Source organism: Pleurodeles waltl, chromosome 1_2 (assembly GCF_031143425.1).
Source record: "Pleurodeles waltl isolate 20211129_DDA chromosome 1_2, aPleWal1.hap1.20221129, whole genome shotgun sequence".
NCBI lineage: Eukaryota > Metazoa > Chordata > Amphibia > Caudata > Salamandridae > Pleurodeles > Pleurodeles waltl.
Window position 1 is genome coordinate 1212794466 of NC_090437.1, and position 20413 is coordinate 1212814878.

The following is a 20413-nucleotide window of genomic DNA, read 5'->3' on the forward strand; positions in this document are numbered from 1 at the left end:
GATGTTTGTGCCTTCGCTGTCGTGGGTCCCTATTATTTGGATTAAATTTTCTTGCTGGAGCAAACCACTTGAAGTTTCCAGGAAATCTTTTATTTAGTTAGTTGGAGTGACACCATCTCCACACTGGTGCACGTGTAAACCGCTCCAATACCTACGAATCAAGTTTGGGCTGCATAAAACTGCTATAAAGTACTCACTTGACCGACAGCAATTACAGTGATGTGGTGCAAATCATGTCATGTTTTCAATGCCCTTAAGAAATCAGGTTAGGGAAGGGGGTTCGTGCTGATGATGTGTATATATATATATATATATATATATTAAAAAGGGGGGTAGGAAGTACAGTGGTCCACCTTTGCAGTCCTGTGAGGAGTCCAAAAGGATCGTCAGTCTCCGATTTTACACATTTACATAAGGCATTTGATATCCTAAGATCCTTTGTTCTAGGCTTGTCCTGAAATTATACCCAACATATTTTATGTTTCAACCGCCCTCCAAAGAGATCCAACATACAATTAATTATCTACTTTCTAGTCAAATCTGGATAAATATTGTGTTAAAACGCAATAGAGACCAAATGAAGGTGCCGATTTGCGTCCCGAATAGCATGTAGAATTTCGGCTTCTGGTCTATTGGGCTGTGATAGCGCAGCGTTAATTCAACTAGTCTCTTGGCGCTGCTGGGTGACTTGGCATGCAGACCGTCACTGCGAGCCGCCGGCATAGAAAGGGGAGCTTATTCCGGTCAGGCTCAAAACTAGAGGACTGGCGGTTATTTCTAACAGATACGAACTGGAAGCGAGGCATCTAGCTAGGATAAGAATTGCCAAAAGTGTTACTAGCAGGCAATAGAGTTACCAACCACGTCATCACAACAAAATGTAACAGAACATACAAAAACTGGAAGCAAGTCGTCGTATAAAAGTTCAAGTGGTTAAATGGAAGTTAAAGTGTAACTGGTAGAAAGAAACACAGGGGTGTCCTTATGATATGAAGCCGAAGAGCAACCACAGGTGGCAGGTGAAAGTAAACCTTGCGAAGAAGGCATGTATAGCTTAACAGACTTAAAATGCGTGTACCTTTATTTTCCACATGCTCACGGTTGGGCAGTTAACTGCTGAAAAAAGCCTCAGCAGAGGTTACATACTACGGGGGCGCTGCAGAGGAGTGTGTGGGTTAGGTCAGTAAGGCGGAGCAGATCATCAAGTTTCAGACGGATAGAAAATCCACAGTAGGCCCTCACGCCCATCTCTCCCACCGTCTTGTACAGTAGGTCTGCTATGAAAATGTGTCTACGTATCCTGAGTCGAAACCCCCATCAACCAGCCGGCTACGGACAATACGTTGATACGGTATACTGGGCGTAACGGAAAGGTACACACCAGTCACAAACAATTCTCGCGCTACTGTGCACTCAACCTCACCGCACAACCTGCCTCTTACCTAATGCCGATCCAGGGAGTCACAGCAACAGAGAAATGGTTATTTATCCTCTATACCTTCGGGTATCAGAACGCTTCTTCTATAGCACTCCGCAGACAACTTTCAAATTTTGATCGTTTGCGAGCGATGCTCCAATCAGAAGCTTGTAACGTGCGTGAGGTCAGGGTTCAGGGTATAAACTAGCCAACCCGAGCGCTAGCGAGCCATATATGCAAATTAAAGGAGACAAGGGCTGAGGGCTCGGTGCAGAGCACGCTGTCACGGGCCGCGGACGAGCGACTGTTGCAAGCCGGGAAATGTAGTCACTAGCAAAGTGGTCTCGGAACTTCTGATCCGTGTAGTTTCCTGTTTCTGCTGGTAACACGCATCGCGTGAAATGCAGCTCATTCCCTTACCCATATTTTGTTTCTCTTTTCTTCTTCTCGTTCCTTTTCTTTCTGCAAACGGACCTCCTTCGCTCCCATTCTTTTATTCTTCCAGTTATCAATTTTCATTTGTTTGCTTCTTGCAGAGACTTCTGTATTCTTTTTCTCATGTCTGTCTTAAGTGACCTCCTTCACCCCAGGCACAGACTATACCATTTTTGCAATTTTAATTACTTCATCAAGATCTGGGTTGCACATGACCCATAGTCTTTCATGTATGCGTTTACTGCATTTGATGACCATAAAGTTAGTCCCGTAAAGTTTCGTTGTTTGCTTATCCAAATGGTAAATTTGGGTGAGCATGGTGTGGCGAGCTAAAGGCTGTGTGTGACACCACCAATATGCAAATTAGGTTTTGCTTGTGACAATTTTGAACACTTGAAAGCCCTGTAGAAGCGTGCGTTTGTGTAAAATCAGTTAACATCTACTTAAGAAAGTGGATAGAAGATGTTATAGCAATAGACTTCATTATATCTACTAAAGTGATCGTAATCATACGAGCAGCATGCACAGCCAATTACAAGTTTCAAGCTATTGTAACGTGTCCACTGCATTGCATTCTGGTGGGTTCCCCTAACGGAGCGCTTGACTGCATATTTATCTGGCCTCCTGATTTATCCTGACTTTTATTGTATCCCTGATGTCACTGTAATGTAGTGTGTGCGCTTAGCCACCGGCCCAGTATATGGTATAACTCGGAGGGGCGCACCTAGCGTGCCCTCAGTGTAAACATTAGACTACTGTCTGAGTCTAGGGTGTAATACATAAGGCGATGGTAACAGCATACTATGTTTTTAGATTGATAGTTTCACCAGACCTTTTTATGTAAGTCAGAAAGCAGTGACCTACTGGCCATGTCATGCAAAGTTCCACTGTTATGTTAATACATAGATCCTGCGCAAGTGTGCATGAATGTAGAACATATGCAGTAGTAACACTGTGTGTATGAGTCTGAGTAAGGGAGCCAATGAGATCTAGATCCACTTTGTTTAACATGGCACAAGATGGACGATAAGGTCATCTTCCACAGACCGTTGAAGTGTATTGTCAGCATGGCTGTGGCTCGAGGGTGCAGGTCCACACACTAAAGTGAGGAGGAAAGAGACAGGACTACGTTAAAAAAAATCATGGTGACTTTGTTAGCAATGGTTACTGATTAGTTCTTCCTGAGCACTGGTGGATGGTATGGGTAAAGGGTGGCACACTCAAAGTTAGGAAGTTTTGGATCAGGCCTGCCCTTTTGTCTATTCATACAGAAACCTCACACTTCACTGTGCCCATGTTGCTGGTGCTCCAGTTTTGAGACAGCCCTAGTGCTACTTGCTGAGAGAAGCATCACTTTACACAAAGGCTGTGTCTGGTAAGCCCGAGAAGGAAACCAGAAAGAGAACCACTCCAAAACAGTTATGAAATTTAAGAAAGTAACCTACCACCCCCTTTCCAGAAAATGTATTTAAAAGCATACTATTGTGTTGCACTTCCATGTTCTTCATGACCAAGGAAGGGCTGCTGTGTGACCAGGGCTGATGTCTGTCTAACGGCCTGGCTTCCACGGTGAGGACCCCTCACCTAAAATCTGCCCTTTCTGCTGAAGTAGCTGATGGTCTGCTTGTGCCTAGGAGCATGTCTGCTGAGAAAGGAAAGACGTTTGCTTCGCCCTGCAGGAGGAGAGACTGACCAGGATGAGAAGCCTGATGTCTTCCTAGTTGGAGGAATACAAAGAGAAAGCAGGCAGCCTGAGAGTGAAGTTTGAAGCATCTGGTGCTGAATTGCATCTCTCGTTCTCTCCAGACAAGAACTGTGAGAAGTCTATGTGCTTGCGCACATCAGCCTAGTTGAGGCTGCAACTGCCAAGCTGTTGGCCCAGAATCAACTCTGCATAACCAAACACATCATACCCAAAAGCAGAGGAGAGTGTTTGCAGACGAAGGATCAATATCGTTGGCATGTCCAGGAGAGCAGTTCTTGCCAAATACTTCTTCTCATCTGAAGTGATCCTTGATATAGTTGAAGACCGGGTGTCTCCACAGCCCTTTCCTGGCCTTGCCTTATTACTGCGCCAAACACATCACCAGCCTGATCGCAAGTGGTTGTTCATTTCCTAAAGCCCCCCCGGTTATAGTTATGGTGTGCGGGGACCCTAAACAGCGCAAGCTTCCAATTAACAAGCCTTGCCCCTCCCTCCCTCAGATACCAGTGCCACCATGGAGGAGGGCCCAGTGGGTGGCCGGGCGTCATCATACCGACCTCAATCCAATTGTGCAAGAACTGCGCTCAGGAATTCAACATATAGACGCAAGAATTGATACATTGGCTGCTTGGCTGGATAAAATGGGGGAGCTCCTGGAGCGGCTTGGCATCAGATTGCGGGCGCTGAGGACAATATAAGCAATGGAAGATGCACAAACTAAGACAAATTACTGCCTGGACAACTGGAGACCGGACTATGCACGTTTGCCATCAAAAACAAAGCTTTGGAGGCACGGGGACGCAGTAACAATCTCTACTTTATTGTGGTCACTGAGTCCACAGACACTGGTAAGCTGCACACCTTCTTGGAAAAGCTGCTGGGTGAGCTTCTGGGCCAGGAGAATTTCACAGATACATTTGTGGAGCGCGACCATAGATTCCTTGGCCCTCGCCCTGCCCCTGGAGCATGCCTCGCCCAATCATTGTAAGAGTTCTGAACTTTAGAGATTGCAACATGGCGTTACGACTGGCGCAAGAGAAGGGTCGGTTGACATATCAGGGGATGAAGATCTCCCTGTTTCCAGACTTCACTATGGCAGCTCAGGAGGCTCGCCGCATATTTGTGGATGCCAACGTAGCGCTGCGTAAGCTGGGGTTACGTGTGGCATGTTAGATCCGGCCAGACCTAGGGTTAATGCAGATGGCAGAACCCATATTTTTGACACACCTAAAGAGGCACTGGACTTCTGCAAGAACTACAACAGGGCGCGCCACAGTCAGCACAGTCATCTCCTGGACATTCTCCGCAGGACATGCACCCATCTGGCAGTCCAGACCTGTTTCCACAAGAGTGAAACTGCCCGACCTTTTGATACTCCTACATGGCACTGACAGCCCTACCGGTGGTCAAAGATAGCTAACTCTGCGGTTACAGTATCCTCTCCTCTCAAGTTACTTACTCCTCATTTTCATAATGTATTCTAAAATGTATTAATTTGGTGCTCACCGCAGAGGTGTTGCCCCCTCCCCCACCCCTACCCCCAGTTGAGACCATGTTAATTTTTAGGGGGTTATTGTGTATGTTTATGGTGTTTCTGAGGGATTTCACTGGCCTGTTTATGCTGAGTGTGGGAGGGGGATGTTGGATTCTGGATGTTTAATTTTGTCTGATTTATTGTTTGTCGTTTGTATATTGGCACACTGTGACACACCTCTGCTTGACCTGCTCACCCCATCTAGATGGCCCCATGACAGCTGGCATGAATGGATCTAGATTTACATTGCCTCTAAATTTTATGTCTTGGAGTGTCAGGGGCTTGAATAACCCTCACAAGAGTAAACTGGTAGTGCAGTATCGAACTCATCACAAAGCCATGATCGCATTTCATCAGGAGACACATCTAGCCCCACGCTTTACATATTCATTCACGTTCCAGTGGAGACCTCATTGTTTTTTTTTCCAACTACAGTTCATATTCATGTGAGGTCTGCATATAATTCATAAGAAAATTCTCTTTCACCATCTCTCCACCACAGCTGACACAGAGGGGAAATATATACTGGTCGAGGGTTTGTTGGCAGGTCATAAAGTACTATTAGCTAACATCTATGCCCCAAACATAGATGACCCCGATTTTTTTCACGTTCTATTGCTCAAACTTGATCGCGCAGGTGCGGACACCATAATTATGGGTGGGGACTTCAACATGATAATGGACAACCCATCTGACACTACGTCAGACAACCCGATATTGTAACCTAAAGCACTGCTCGTTCTTAGGCATATGTGTGAGGCCCACCGACTATACAATCCATGGCACGTGCGACCACAATCAGCTCTAGCATTCACACATTTTTCAACCCCACATACAACATAGACACACTTTGACTTCTGGCTTCTAAACCTATTGGGAGCAGATTGGCTGACCTCTGTCAGTCATTTGCCGGGCACACTCTCCGACCATTCACCGCTGGTGATGTCATGTGATATTCCACACCCAGGTATGTGGGAACACTATTGGTGCTTTCCCACCCTGGCACTTCAAGACGCTTTGTTCCGTGCTGACCTTACAAAAGGCCATAAAGGAATACTTCAAATTAAATACGATGTCAGTCTCCACATATGCCTTCCTTTTGGGGGCTTTCAAGGCTTGTGTTAGGGGCATATGCATCGCACAGTCTGCTGGTGTACTCAGGTCCATATGCACAGGTCTGGCAAAGGTGGAGACTGCTCTCCAGGAACTAGACCGGACAGGTGCTTGTGCAGGTGGCGACCTCAGTTTGAAGACTTGCGCGTCCCTGATGGAGTTTTGGGAGCCTGGCGGGTCGGGAGGTCCTCTTTCTGGGAAAATATATCACTGCGTGCCGCTGTGGTGAGGGTGAACTTCCTGGGCGGACACTGGAGCGCCTGTTGCGACTGCCGCGTTCTGGGATCTATATCCCAGAGCTCTACGCTGACTGTGGATCACATAGGATAGGCACTGAAGAGGTGCAATCAACATTTCTTTCCTATTTTACCACACTGTATGGTGGGTAATGTCGTTATGATACCTCAGCATTGACTGACTATCTGGAGGAGGTAGCCGGGGTGTGGCTTACAGAGGCACAACATATATACCTGGGCGAGCCCTTCACATTTGAAGAATTAATAACAGCCATAGAAACTTTAAATGGCTCCAAAGCATGAGCATTGGATGGATTTACTGGGGAGTTTTGTAAGGTCTATAAATAGATTCTTGCCCCTCAACTTTTAGAAGTATATAATGAGGCCCTTGCCAAAGATACATTACCTCCAACTATTAGAGAAGCAGTCATCACTCTCTTACCTAAGCCTGGCAAAGACCCCCATTGCAGTTCGGACCGTCCATTATCATTGTTAAATTTTGATAATAAGATTCTGATGAAAGTATTAGCAGCACACCTATCCCAATTGCTGGACAGCATTATCTCCTCAGTACAATCTGGAGCCGTACCTCACAGATCTACTAACATTAACTTACCTATGTTATTTGCAGTCTTGAATAGGATAGGCGCTATGGTCGCCTTCCTAGATGCCCAAAAGGCATTCAGTTATCTAGAGTGGCTCTTTTTAATCACCGCGTGCCGCAATCTGGAGTACCCCCTAGGTTTTACTGCCCTGATGCAACTACTTTATGTAAATCCAATTGCACCTATCAGGGTGAACAGCACACTCTCTCCTCCCTTCCTGGTGTGCATTGGAATGCACCCCCTCTTACCCTCTGCATTTTATAATAGCAATGGACCCATGGGTGCAGCAGTTGCAAGAGAACCACCTCCACAAAGGACTGCAGTTTCGCACAGGACTACAATTAGTATCACTATACGCAGATGATATATTATTATTTAGATTACTGACCCTCCTGATTTGGGTGAACAGAAGTCCAAGGGTAGAATGGGAAGTACTTTCACTTTCCTACGAAAAGGTTATTTTTGGCCTTCCCAATTTTCATCTGTATTACTTGGTGACTCAGTGCAGCTTTGCGTATCATTGGTAGCACTTACATGCGCATATAAAATACACAGTGCCCGAACGAGATATGATTTACCCTGCCACTCTGCGTACACTTCTTTCGAGGGGCCTGCCCTGGACCCCATGGATGTACAGATGCTGTGCCTGTCGGAGACTGGCCCGTATGTTGGCGGGCGGGATACAGTATTCTCCCGCATTGCCATTAGACAAAAATCCATGGCTCCCATTGTCCCTCGAACAGCTAGTTAAACCCACACTTACAGACCTGTCCCTACACACCATGGGAGACCCGTTTCCTGATGGGCACATATTTTCCAAAACAGATGACTTGCGTTTCTCGGTGGCAACCTCTATGGAGCATTTCACACCGCTTACAATGCCTATTACAGAAATGGAGGGAGCTAGGATAGTCTCCAGGTTATATAGAGCATGCTTAATTCTACTACCCACACATGACGCTGTGCTTCGTGGACACTAGGGAAGACACCAGGGGCGCCACATTACAGATAAGATGTGGATGGAATGTTGCATCTGATGACGCTGAAATGAAGGTTTTACATTTATTAGCGCTTAAACGTAGTGCAGCAATAATCGAGTGTGACTTTAACCGAACTAATAAAGATTGTACGGGGACAAATGTGCCCTCAGAGTAGTTTGCCAACATTTATAAGCGTGCTTTATATAACATGATGTATTAGAATTGTGCTAGTTTGACATAATCGTAAACGTGTGCCATGATTTGCTTGTTAGAAATGTTTTAGCTTAGCATAACTTTAGTGGAGGCTTTGGCCTAGTTGCCTGTCTCACGGTTTAGATGCTCGTATTTTTCCAATGTGCTAATAAAACGTGTATTCTTGCTTGAAGCTGTACTTTTCCAGTGGGATCGTTCACATGCTTATCTTTAAGGTTTCGTGCCAGCCTGGCATCTTCTTCTTTGCTCCAAGGTCAATCTGCAGGTGCAGACAATGGACGTTCTGAAAGTGAGTTAATTGGTAAAATATGTTGCAACTTACGTTCCCGACTCCAAGGATAATGTATGCCTAGGTAGAAGCTTGTGAACTGTAGTTTTTGATTGGACAATTTGAAGCCAACCTATGAACCCTCCAATGGAAGACCCTACTGGATTTGAACTGTTGTCTATTTAAACCAGGTGAACAAGAAGAAAGCACGCCATTGCCCGCCATTTGCAGGACATTGCAGCTATTATGGCCCATCTTGCTGCGACGCCATTTTGAAAGAGACTTTGATGCTTTCTCTAATCGAGAGAAAGAGACTTTAAGTAATTCTCGCCCTAGAGACTTTAACTTTGATTCGTCCCTTTGCATGAAGTAATAGTTTTGTCCTTTTGCCGCTGAGAGGCAATTGCCCGTCCACCCTGCCCCTTTGTCCCGTCCCATACTGATTGAAACCAGTACCTGTGAGACGAAGACTTCCTTGAATGCTGATTGGATTTGGTAAATATGAAAGGAAATTGTACAATTGCATTGTGTTCCTTTTAGGTAACCAACTGCTGATTTTTGATAAGAGCCCTAGTTAGGAGTTTTCTAAATTAATGTTACTAAATTGTTTTTGCATGAAGTCCCACATGCCGATGCTAATTTGAGGTTAGATGAGGATTCATCTGTCGCACGATGCAATTTGAGACCTTGTTATGCTGACCAATGTATGCAATTAGCTCATTACAGATTATAGTTTTAGTGGTTTGCATTGCTATTATCGAATGCATTATTATCCAAATGCTGCATAGATTGCATCTGTTTCGTCGTTATGGACAGCTATTAATGTTCATTTACATATATCATTTGGTGTTGAGACATGTTTATATTGTGCTAGCTTTGTTAATATAGGGAAATAAATTCACTAACTTTGCAATAAACTGGTGTGGTTATTCATGACCGAAAGGTCATGGTTTCGTCGAAATGTATTCTGGATTAATTGTGAAGTGTTATGTTGATCAGGGTATTGCTTATGTACGTTATTGATTATTGATTTGATTAAATTGACTACTCTCGAGTGAGGAGAGCCCCACTTGGTCAAAAGATTCATCGACCCAAGAGCGTTCAGATACAGGTAATTTATTAGGTCCATAACGCTCTATCACATCCAAACGTGACCAGTATCTATGAATAATCACCACCGCCTAATACACTACAAACTCCTCAGGCGCCTGTATGTCACACCAGCCTCTCTCTTCAAAATAGGCACCTCTCGCTCACATGAGTGCCTTAGATGTCAGACCCCGATGGCATATTTTATACATATGTCATGGACATGTCCAACCGTCTCCCAGTATTGGGGGGAAGTGTTTACACACCTTTCCCTCATGGTAGATGTGGTCTTAGACCCTGACCCCCTCCCGGCTTTGCTGGGCCACATACGTAATATTCCTAAATCAATTGGACGATATACTGCACTAGCATTACTGTTGGCCAAGCCGGAGGTAGCCATACACTGGGTCTCACAGCCTGCACCAACGGTGGAGGCTTGGATACGCAGCCTCATATACTGCAACACGAACAGTGAAATATATGCTTCCCTCCAACCGCCAATCTCACTTCCCAGAATATTCGGCAACCACGGAAGGACTACCTTTCTACACTAGACGCACATTGACTGTACTGTGGGGTAGAGATGGGGATGACTTTACACTATACGAGCTCGGGAACTGTAACTATAATGGATACACACTGTGGTTGAACTGTGGTACACCTCAGACAGCCCCACATAACACAACCACACATACTACTTTTGTATGCAGGCTCATAAACACGAGGCCTCATATGCTGACTATTTTATTTTTATTTTTTACTTGAAAGATTATTTTTTGCTTCAGTGGGTTGGGGGTGGTTCTTACATAATGTGCCATGTTATTTGTTGTTTATTGCTAAAACGATACTTAAAGTTTAAAAAAAGGGTATTGGAAGGTTTGTGGTTCATTGGTAAGTAAGAACATCTCACACTTAAGTTACATGGGTATTTGGGGAAGTGGCATCTCAAACATAATCATTCATTACTTACACTGTGTGCATATAAGCAGGCACTGATAATGTAGAATAGAACCCCCTTTTAAGAAATTTCATGTCCCCGTTGCTGATGATGCTGAGTATCGCCTCTCTCCTCCTCACACCGTCCCGACATCCAACCACACAACCTCAACAGAGGAACAAAATAGCGACACACATACATGAACCATTATTGAACACACTTTTGGGATCCTTAAGTTGTGATTAAGATGTCTCGGCTGCAAGGGGGGTTGAATATTCCCCAAAAGTTGTGTGCAAGATTGTGGTAGCCAGTTTTATAACATCGTCATGCGGGAAGGCTTATATTTAAAAATTACCCCGACCTATGCCCACATCCAGGTACATTGGGTGGAGTACAGGGAATACTGGTGCAGGATTGACTATTTAACTAATTTTTTCACTTGAGCTGCTAGTTTGGTTGCTGCATTTATGTGGTTGGGCTGCCTCGTATCAATGATAAATGGTGGGCTTCACCACTGTCCATATTTATCATCTAGTGACAAGACTGTTTAACACAATGTCACAAACAGGCCAACCTGTATTTATTATAACATTTCATTTCCCTTCACTATCATTCTTACACTTTTCACTTAAAACACTTATTTACAGTCACTCACATAGCACAGTCAATGTTTAAATCACAATTAGTTAAGACTTTTATTTTGTAGCTTCAGTGAGGTACACAACCACCCCCTGTAACAATCCTTGTATTCCCGTAAAAAAAAAAAGAAAATTCTCTTGCATGCATGGGTCCCCATCCCGCATGCGGGACAGAGACTTCAAAGTCAGGGGAGATAGCTCTGCCTAACACATCAAACAGTAAATTACATACAGGAAGTCAGCAGGTTTCTGGTCATTCTGAGGCATCCATTCACCACAACAATATTCTTCTCTATGCTGCTGTTTGAAACCCAAATCCCCATCATTGCTGAGAGAGCAGACGAGACCAACCTCAGCATCACTGATGAACAGATTCAGGTCATTTGCAGGGGGCCCTGCAAAGTTGCCTTCAGCTTTATGGGGGTCTAAATAGCCAGCTACAGGCCCCAATATGAAGTGACATCGGAAGTGGGTGTCCACACCCAGCATGAGAAGGAGTACCACAAGCAGCAGGAGGAACTTTGTCTCCGGGCCAGGGTTATGCACATTAAATATTTGGTGTTTCCTTCCAGCCACATTCTCAGCACCCCGGATGCCATCACTGTACAGTAGGGTCCTGAGATCAGCATTGGTGACCGTTTATGCTCTCCTGGAATAGTCTAAGGAGCCACAGCAGCGATGTGGTAAGCGTATTATTATTTTTATTAAGAGCAAATGAGTTGTGAAAGTTTTGTCCGGTCATGTGTCCGATTTGAAGTTTGTTTGCCTCTAAACTCTGTCATTTATAAGTATGAATGGTATGATTGATTTTGTTTACTAATAGGTTGTTAAAAAAGGCTTTTTTAAGGGCTTCCTTAAAATATACAAATGTTAACAGTTGTGAAATATGTTGGCTCATACTATTATCATATTTATCATAACCTCATTAATAATGTTTTAAAATACAAATGTTTTTTAGAAAGTCAGTGTGATAAAGATTGTTTTAATTTTTTGTTTTATTTTTGGTTTTAGTGGACTTGCTTTCTTCATTATTTTTCAGCTACTTTGAATGAGTTTATTTTTAATACAATGCTTAAATATAAAGTAGCATGTCTAAAGTTAGGTTAAACACAACGGTATATTATTTTGTATTTAGAGATAATATATCCCTTTTTAATAGAATGTGGAATAGATTTTAAATGTTGGGCAGTGCTTAAAATTTCTTTTGCACTAATTCCTTTTTTAGCAGTGAGAGCTGGCCAAGAACATTTTCAGCCAGACCAGAGGCACAGATGAGCATCCTCAACTAGAAAGCAAGCAAGCAAGGCAGCTATTCACCAGCAGCGAGGAGGAGACAATCAACACCACTAGGGAAAGGGCGCCAGACTGGAGACATAGACGCTCCTTCACAAAAAGGATTCACAACCAGTGGTGTCCGAAGAGCAGACCTGTCCACTAACTGGGGCAGCACTCACCGTCTCCTTGGAAGGCTCCATACATTGGGGCTTTCAGATTCACTCCCTGCTCCGCCTTCTTCTCCTCCTTAGAACAAGATCAGCGGCCAAGGGGCATATTTGCCCCTGACACCCAAGCCCTCACCTGTTGGTCAATCATGCCCCACAGTTATGTCTCATTAGCTTCTCTCAAGGAGGTCTTGAGACCAATCAGAGAAGTTTATGAATCAATTTCTCAGGCTATCTGGGACTTAGTAGGTGAGGTTCGGATACTTTGAGAGTGGGGAACTGAATAGTTCTGAACTTTATGTACCCACACAACCACTGTGATAGCAGCAAATCTTCCTCCCCAATCCACTCCACCTACTGTTGTACTGTCTCCCAGTTCATCTGCCTTACTTGTTTTACCCAATATCCCCTGTACTTAATTTCCCATGAGATGCCTGGTTGTAGAACAAGCTGAGTCAGAGGAGGCTGTAAACACTGTTGTGGTGAAAAGTGAAAAGGGGGATGCCCAGGAATGTCTGCCCCCAAGCCAGGAACTTGATTCTGACACCCCTCTCTGGCTTGGAGGCAGTGCCTTTAATATTACTTATGACACTGCACTTTTTGTAGATTTTGACTAAAATATTGATTTTTGACTATACTTATGTTATATTGTTTTAGTATACCTTACTTACACAGCCTCAGTCCCTGACATTTCCGGATGTGTTTTTCCCCACCCTCCTGGTTTAATTTTTCCCTCTGAAACAAGACTATTTATTGTCCTTTTGTCAAACCCCAAGACCAATTTTTTAAAGAATTTAGCAAATTATAATTTTTGCATTACAATATTCATGAGTAAGTACACGTTTTAATTAAAATCTTTACAAAGCCACAATAAGACATACAACAGACATTTAGCGATCCACCTACACAAACACAGGATCGCATTGTAATTAAAATCTGTTCGCATCCATCACTGACTTTTGGTTCTCCAAAACAAAAAATCATGCACCGGTCGTTGCAAAAGAAGGTCAGATCACAAAATATACAACGTGGGAGAGAGGTAAAAACAAATGCGCTTCAAGGTGCAAAGTACTTAATGACCAGGCCAGTACAATTTTTTTTAACGCATGTTAAAAACAGACCTCCTATATAAAAAGAGAGAACACATTAAAGACAATTAAATGCCAACACTATCTATAAAATGATCCGCGAAGGAAGTAAGAGCAAATATGCTTCAAGGTGCTGATTGATTAAAGAGCAGGCCAGTACATTCTTTTATGTGTCTTAAAAACAAGCTGCATATATAATATAGGAGAAAACATTTAGCACAATTAAGTGCAACACTGTTTAAAAATGAACGTCCAGCGCAAAGTACAACATGGGGTGTCCATTAGTGCTGATGAATGCCAAGGTAAAGTTGCAGCTGGCCTAGAGGGGAGGTAAAAGCAATAAAAACAGTGCAGTTCTGGTCTCGGCAAAGGAAATCTTCGAGTTCTCAAGACCATGTATTATTTGGCACAGGGTGAAGGCAGACAGTCTAGGAACTAGATGCAACACAAGCTCTTACTAGAATTGATTCTTCTACCACAAAGTGCCACATGCAGTATGGGCGAGTACAGATCATTTTCAGACTCAAAAAGAGACTAATGTGGGAAAGGCTTTAAGCCCACAAAAGTTACAGAAAGCAGAACAGTTCAAAGATTAACAAAAAAGATGGGTGCAAGTTTACAAGTTCATGGTTTATGGAGCCGTATGTGGGCTTTGGTCTCGAGTGCGAGTTCCATGGGGACATCAGCAGAGTAAATGTAGGCCACAGATTCTTTGCAAGTTCTTGTACCTTTCCGGAGGAACAGAGACCTTTGTAGCATTCACCTTTGGAATAACAACTCTGGGCAACAACATACTAGATGTTCTACAGATCCCAAAGGGTAGGAGCACAGCCTACACTGCTTTTACCCCAGAGGGCTTATCTTCCAGTGGGTTCTTGTGGCTTCTTATCCTTGCAAACGTCAAGCTGTGGAATCCTTGCAAACGTCGAGCTCAGACAGGAGAAACTTTCCACAGTGGGACTCTGATTTTTCTGAGCAATGCGTCCACCCTCAGAAATGACTTCCTTCTGCCTCAGCAGTAAGTTTCCCCACATTCTGGAAACCTCAACCTCCCTTCAAGTAAGTTGTGAAATTCAAACGCTGGCTGTACTTGGTCAGTGTTGAAAACACACAAAAGGATTGGCCAGATCCCAATGTGTATTTCCAAAACAGAGCCGTACTCTTCTCTGCTATAAACATTCTCATCCTTGTACACTTTTTATCATTGTTGCATCCCCCATGTTATGTTCCCTTCCCTGGTGAGAAAAGTGAAAGCACGTTCAATTTAGAAAACACGTTCAATGTAGAGAACAAACCGTGCGTGGAAAAATACCTGCACCACCGATGTGACAGCACGTGAAGCTAAGCTAAGCACAAAATGAGTCACTGGTCAAGATGTAATCGGTGGTTGAATACAGATAGCATTACAGCACGAAACAGAATCCTAGTCAGGGTAAGTCACAAACACACCCTAAATTAACCTGTGCTCACACCCTGGTAGCCCCACACAAAACATACCACACCTGGTGGTAAGAATACAGCTTAATTTAATTCACAAAACAAGACCAAAATGACAAATATCTAATAAGTAGAAACAGATTTATGTATTTTCTAAAGAATAAACTGAAATGTAGTGCTTAAAAGCATAAAGTGCCAACAGGGTCTAGCTGGTTGCGCTAGACCGGGTCAAGCCCTAAAGTTCAGTTCCACCACGATGGAGCATGGGTCAGATACAGGGACCAGCCTTGGCCCACTGCAAAGTACCTTGATTGCATCAATGACAAGGGAGTTGCGAAATGGCGATGCTTCATCATCGATCCTTAGAAGGAGGCAATGTGTTGGTTCCGAGCTGCACAATGTCGGAGATGCATCAGAGATGGAGATCATGCACCATGCCATTGGCAATACAATGCACTGTAGCAGCAGCAGTGATTCATCGTGTCGATGAAGGCACAATGGCACCAATGCATTGATTCTTGCTGGAGCAGCACTTGATACCCACTTCCAAGGGCCTAGGACTGGATTGGCACTACTTGGCAGGGCAATGCTCACAGTTGGCAGAGTCCAGGTGCTGTGGCAGGTGCGTTGGAAGTCTTTTATGTCTCTGAGACTTCAGTTCAAGTACTGTGGGTCCAGTCATTCTCACCCAGACAAGGAGGGTCAGCAGGCAGCAGGTCAGTACAGCAAGAAAGCAGTTTTTCCAGAGCAGCTGTCAAGCAGAGTGGCAGTCCTTCCTCCTGGTAGAGTATCCATAGGTCCAGAAGTGTACTGAAGAGGTTGGGTCTGAGGTCCAGTTCTTATATCCAGTGGTGCCTTTGAAGTGGGGAAACTCCAAATGAGTCTTTGAAGTGCGCAGCGGTCCTCCCTTCCTGCCCTAGCTCTAGACTCACTGCAGGTGGGTTTGCAGACCTTTGTGTGGAGACAGGACATAGCCTTTTCAGGTGTAAGTGTGAGGCTGTGGCCAGCTCTTTCCTCCTATCCTATCCTGATGACCGATCAGGCACCATCAACTCACACCTATGCTCCCACTGTGTGTGGGTGTCTAGAGGAAATACACAAAACACAGCTCTCACCCACTCCAAACAAGTGATTAGACAGGCAGCAGGCACCACCTGGCCAAAGTAAGAAAATGCCAACTTTCTAAAAATAGCATTTTCAGAATTACAATTTAAAATCCAACTTCACCATAAAATGTGATTTTAAATTGTGATTCCAGAGACACCAAGCTCGGAAAACCTGTTTCTTCCAGAATGAAAATGACACTTATGAGATGTAACTAGGTGATCCCAATGTTAACCAATGGGTGAGGTACGCCTTGCGGTAGTTAAAAACAAATTTAAGAGTTTTTCACTACCAGGACATGTAAAACATTAAAAAAAAAAAAATGTCAAAATTTTAAATACACTGCACCTGCCATTAGGGCTGTCTAGGGCGTACCTTAGGGGTGACCTACATGTATTAACAAGCATTGGCAAAGCCAATAGGTTTCACCTTTGTTTTTCCTTTTGCATTCTATCTTATTATCTTATTAACAGGATTATAAATATTAGAAAAATGTTATAATAATGTTTGTTTTAAATTTGATATACCGTTAATAGTTATTTATGTTTTGATGTATGTTCAATTAATATACAAGGGTTCCAATCTTGTAATTTTTACCTTACTTAATATGATGTTGCATTAGAGTATAGTAATGTGTAGTTAGTAAAGTGTCACTGCATCTGCTGCACCATTCAAATCATGCCCTTTTTAACTGCAAGGTAACCATAATTGTGACTGCCTGTTTAGAAGTAAAATATAGCAATATTTGGTGTTTAGAGGAGTTATTACTACTTTTGGCCCTGGTGCGACTGCGCCTGCAGCACCATTCAAATCATGACCTCAATGCTTGCAAGATAACTGCACTTGTAACTGCCTATTTAGAAGTACAATTTACTAATAATTTGTGTTTAGTGGGGTTCTTAGAGCTTCTGGGCACGGCACCACTGCACCTGCTGCACCATTCAAATCATGGCCCCAATGCCTTCAAGGTAACTGCACTGGTGACTACCTGTTTAGTAGTAAAATGTAGCAATAATCTATGTGTAGAGGGGTTGTGACACCTTGTGACCCTGGACCCAGCACCTGCTGCACCATTAAAACCACAACCCTAGTGCCTGCAAGATAACTGCCTGTTTAGAAGTAAACTTTAGCAATAATTTGGGTTTAGTAGGGTTCCTAGAGCTTTTGGGCACAGTGCCACTGCACCTGCTACACATTTCAAATAATGGCCATATAGCCTGCTGGGTAACTGCACTTGTGACTGCCTGTTTAGTAGTAACATATAGCAATATTTGGTGTTTAGAGGAGTTCTGACAACTTTTGGATCTGCTGCCACTGCATCTGCTGCACCATTGAAATCATGACCCTATTGCCTGCAAGGTAACTGAACTTGTGACTGCCTGTTTAGTAGTAAGATATAGCAATATTTGGTGTTTGGGGCGGTTCCTAGAGCTTTTGTCCCTGGTGTCACTGCACCTGCTGCACCACTAAAATCATGGCCCTAGTGCCTGCAAGGTAACTGCACTTGTGACTGCCTGTTTAGGAGTAAAAGTTAGCAATAAACAGTGTTTATAGGGGTTCTGACACCTTGTGGCACCGGTACCACTGCACCTGCTGCACCATTAAAACAATGATCCTAGTGCCAGCAAGGTAACTGCACTTTTGGCTTCCTGTTTAGTAGTAAAATATAGCAATATTTGATGCTTAGAGGAGTTCTGAAAACGTTTGGGTCTGGTGCCACTACACCTGCTGCACCATTAAAACCATGACCCTAGTGCCTGCAAGATAACTGCACTAAAATATAGCCATATTTGGTGTATAGAGGAGTACTGACATCTTTTGGGCCCAGTGCCACTGCACCTGCTGCACCATTCAAATCATGAACCCAGTGCCTGCAAGATAACTGCACTTGAGACTGCCTGTTTAGTAGTAAAATATTGCAATATTTTGTGCTTGGAGGAGTTATGGTAACTTTTTTTTTGTAAACATATTTTATTGGTTTTACAGTTCTACGACAACTCCCCTGCTGGGGTACACAAATGCTTATTTATACAGTATTTCTTGACTAGTCGCTGCTTTTCTGCTAGTCCAAATCCACAGGGCATGGGAGCCCTGGCCGGGGGACAGGACAATCTGCTATTGCACATCTTTCTCAGTACATCCTAGCCTTATCATAAACATGCTCGAAGTAAACAGTAGTGCACACATTACTATGTTCAGCAGACTAAGGTCATAGTTTTTCAGTTCCATTCAGCCCCATCCCAGCCCCTTGCTCCCTCGCACCCTCTCTGCCCGCCCGCTCCTAGTCCTGTGCTAGTGTATCCGGCTGCACCCAAGCCTGTATGGCATCGGGGTGTCTCTTTGCTTATTCCTGTTCATGGGACATGCATATATTCAGGCCTCGTCTCAGCCAGTGGTCCGCTGTGAAGAGGGCGTCACTGCGTAATGCAGTCGGTGTAGGGTAAATAGTTTATTCTGTCTGGGGAGGCTCTAGCTCCTCCTGCAGCGCTATGACTATCTGTTCCCAGATCTGGGGAGCCCCCCCTCGGGCCAGCTCCAGTTTCAGAGCCAACAGTTCAAACTCTGCCCATCTCTTTAGCTCCTTCTTCCAGCTCTGGACATTGGGAGCCATCGAATTCTTCAAATTTTTTGTTAATTTGCCTTTGGCCAAGATGTACGCTAGGTCTTGGAGTTTACTAGTTGCCCTGGTCTTAGCTGTGTGGGAGAACCAGTGTAACAAGCAGTGGGCTGTTGTACATTCCACTTCTCGCTCAATTACTTCCGCTACATATGCAGTTACTGCCTTCCAGTATGTAATCAAATGAGGACAGGACCACAGCATGTGAATAAGGTCTTCCGCCTCCTCTCCGCATTTAGGGCATTTCGCATCGAGTATGTGTAAGTGCTCCCGAAGTCTTTTCGGGGTAAGGTATGCCCTGTGTATAACTTAGTGGTGTATAAGTTGAAACCTGGCATTCCTGGAGACCTTCGGAACTCTGTCTAATATCTGGTTCCAGGCCTCCTCCGGTATGAGGGTCCCCAGATCTGTCTCCCATTTAGGTTGTAGACCTTCTAAGGGGCGCATCATTCCTGTGCGAATCACCCTATATAACCCAGAAATGGCTTTTTGTGTGCCATCAGAGGTCAGTATGTGAGCAATGGGTCTATGAAGGGGTGGCTCTCCCCTTCTTAGGTGCCAGTGCTAATGGTGTGTGTCAGTGCAATGTACAACAGAAAGTGGCCGCTTGGCAGGTCACGAGTCTGTCGAAAGTCTTCAAACGGTAATAGATTAGTGTTGCGATAAAGGTCTCCCATCTGTAGAGCCCGCCTCTTCCCAAGCCGCCCCAGGAAGCCACTGCAACCATGTCATCGGTATCTCGGGTGTGTAGGATATAGTCATATGTGTCCTATAAAGGCATCGTTGCCAGCATCGGCGGACAACCTGGGCCCCCGGGACAAGTATTCGGTACGATCGAATGAGGTTAAGAAAATGCCCGTCAGCAACGAAACTGGGGGGGGGGGTCGTTCTGTTCCTGTCCTCTAATGCAGACCTGTCTCAGCCATCCACCTGGTAACCCACTGCAGATGGGCTGCCAAATAATAGATCTCAAGATCTGGGACCACCAGGCCCCCTTCTGCTCTAGGTCGCTTTAAAGTGGTTAGAGACACTCTATGCCTTCCGTCGCCCCATATAAATGCCGTTAGAAAGGAGTCAAGTTCCCGGAACACAGTGGCCGTGATCCAAAGCGGCCGTGCTGCAAAATAATATAATAGTTGTGGCAACACTATCATCTTGATAAGTGCTATTTGCCCGGCCACAGAAATCGGAAGTGTTCCCCAGAAGCCCATGTTGGTTTTCAGCGCCCTTATGGCTCCCCCAATGTTACTCTCCAAAACATCCGCTCTTGTGTGATATATTCTCACTCCCAGGTACGACATGCATCAGGGTTCCCATGTCACATTCCCTTGCCCCTCAGGTGTCCTACAATTCTCCTGCAGTGGGAACAAGTACGATTTCTGCCAGTTTATCTGCAGGCCCGTTAAGCGGCCAAATAGTGCTAGGAGGGCACGAGCTTCCCCTAAGGTCCAAATCAGTGTTGTGCAGGAATAGAAGGAGGTCATCCACGTACAGCGCTATTTTGTGAGGCGGATTCCCCTGTGTCAGTCCCTGATACCAATTAATGATTCTAGGG

The 20413-nt window shown here is 44.4% G+C and overlaps 1 protein-coding gene across 1 annotated transcript in view; it reads right to left on the minus strand.

Moving 5' to 3' along the window:
* Nucleotides 1–1715, minus strand: part of TACC3 (transforming acidic coiled-coil containing protein 3) — a 293528-nt gene extending 291813 nt beyond the window's left edge. The window contains exon 1 of the mRNA XM_069203951.1: nucleotides 1443–1715. The gene's annotated coding sequence lies outside the window, so the exon portion shown is untranslated. The remainder of the gene's footprint in view (nucleotides 1–1442) is intronic.
* Nucleotides 1716–20413: the final 18698 nt, after the last annotated feature.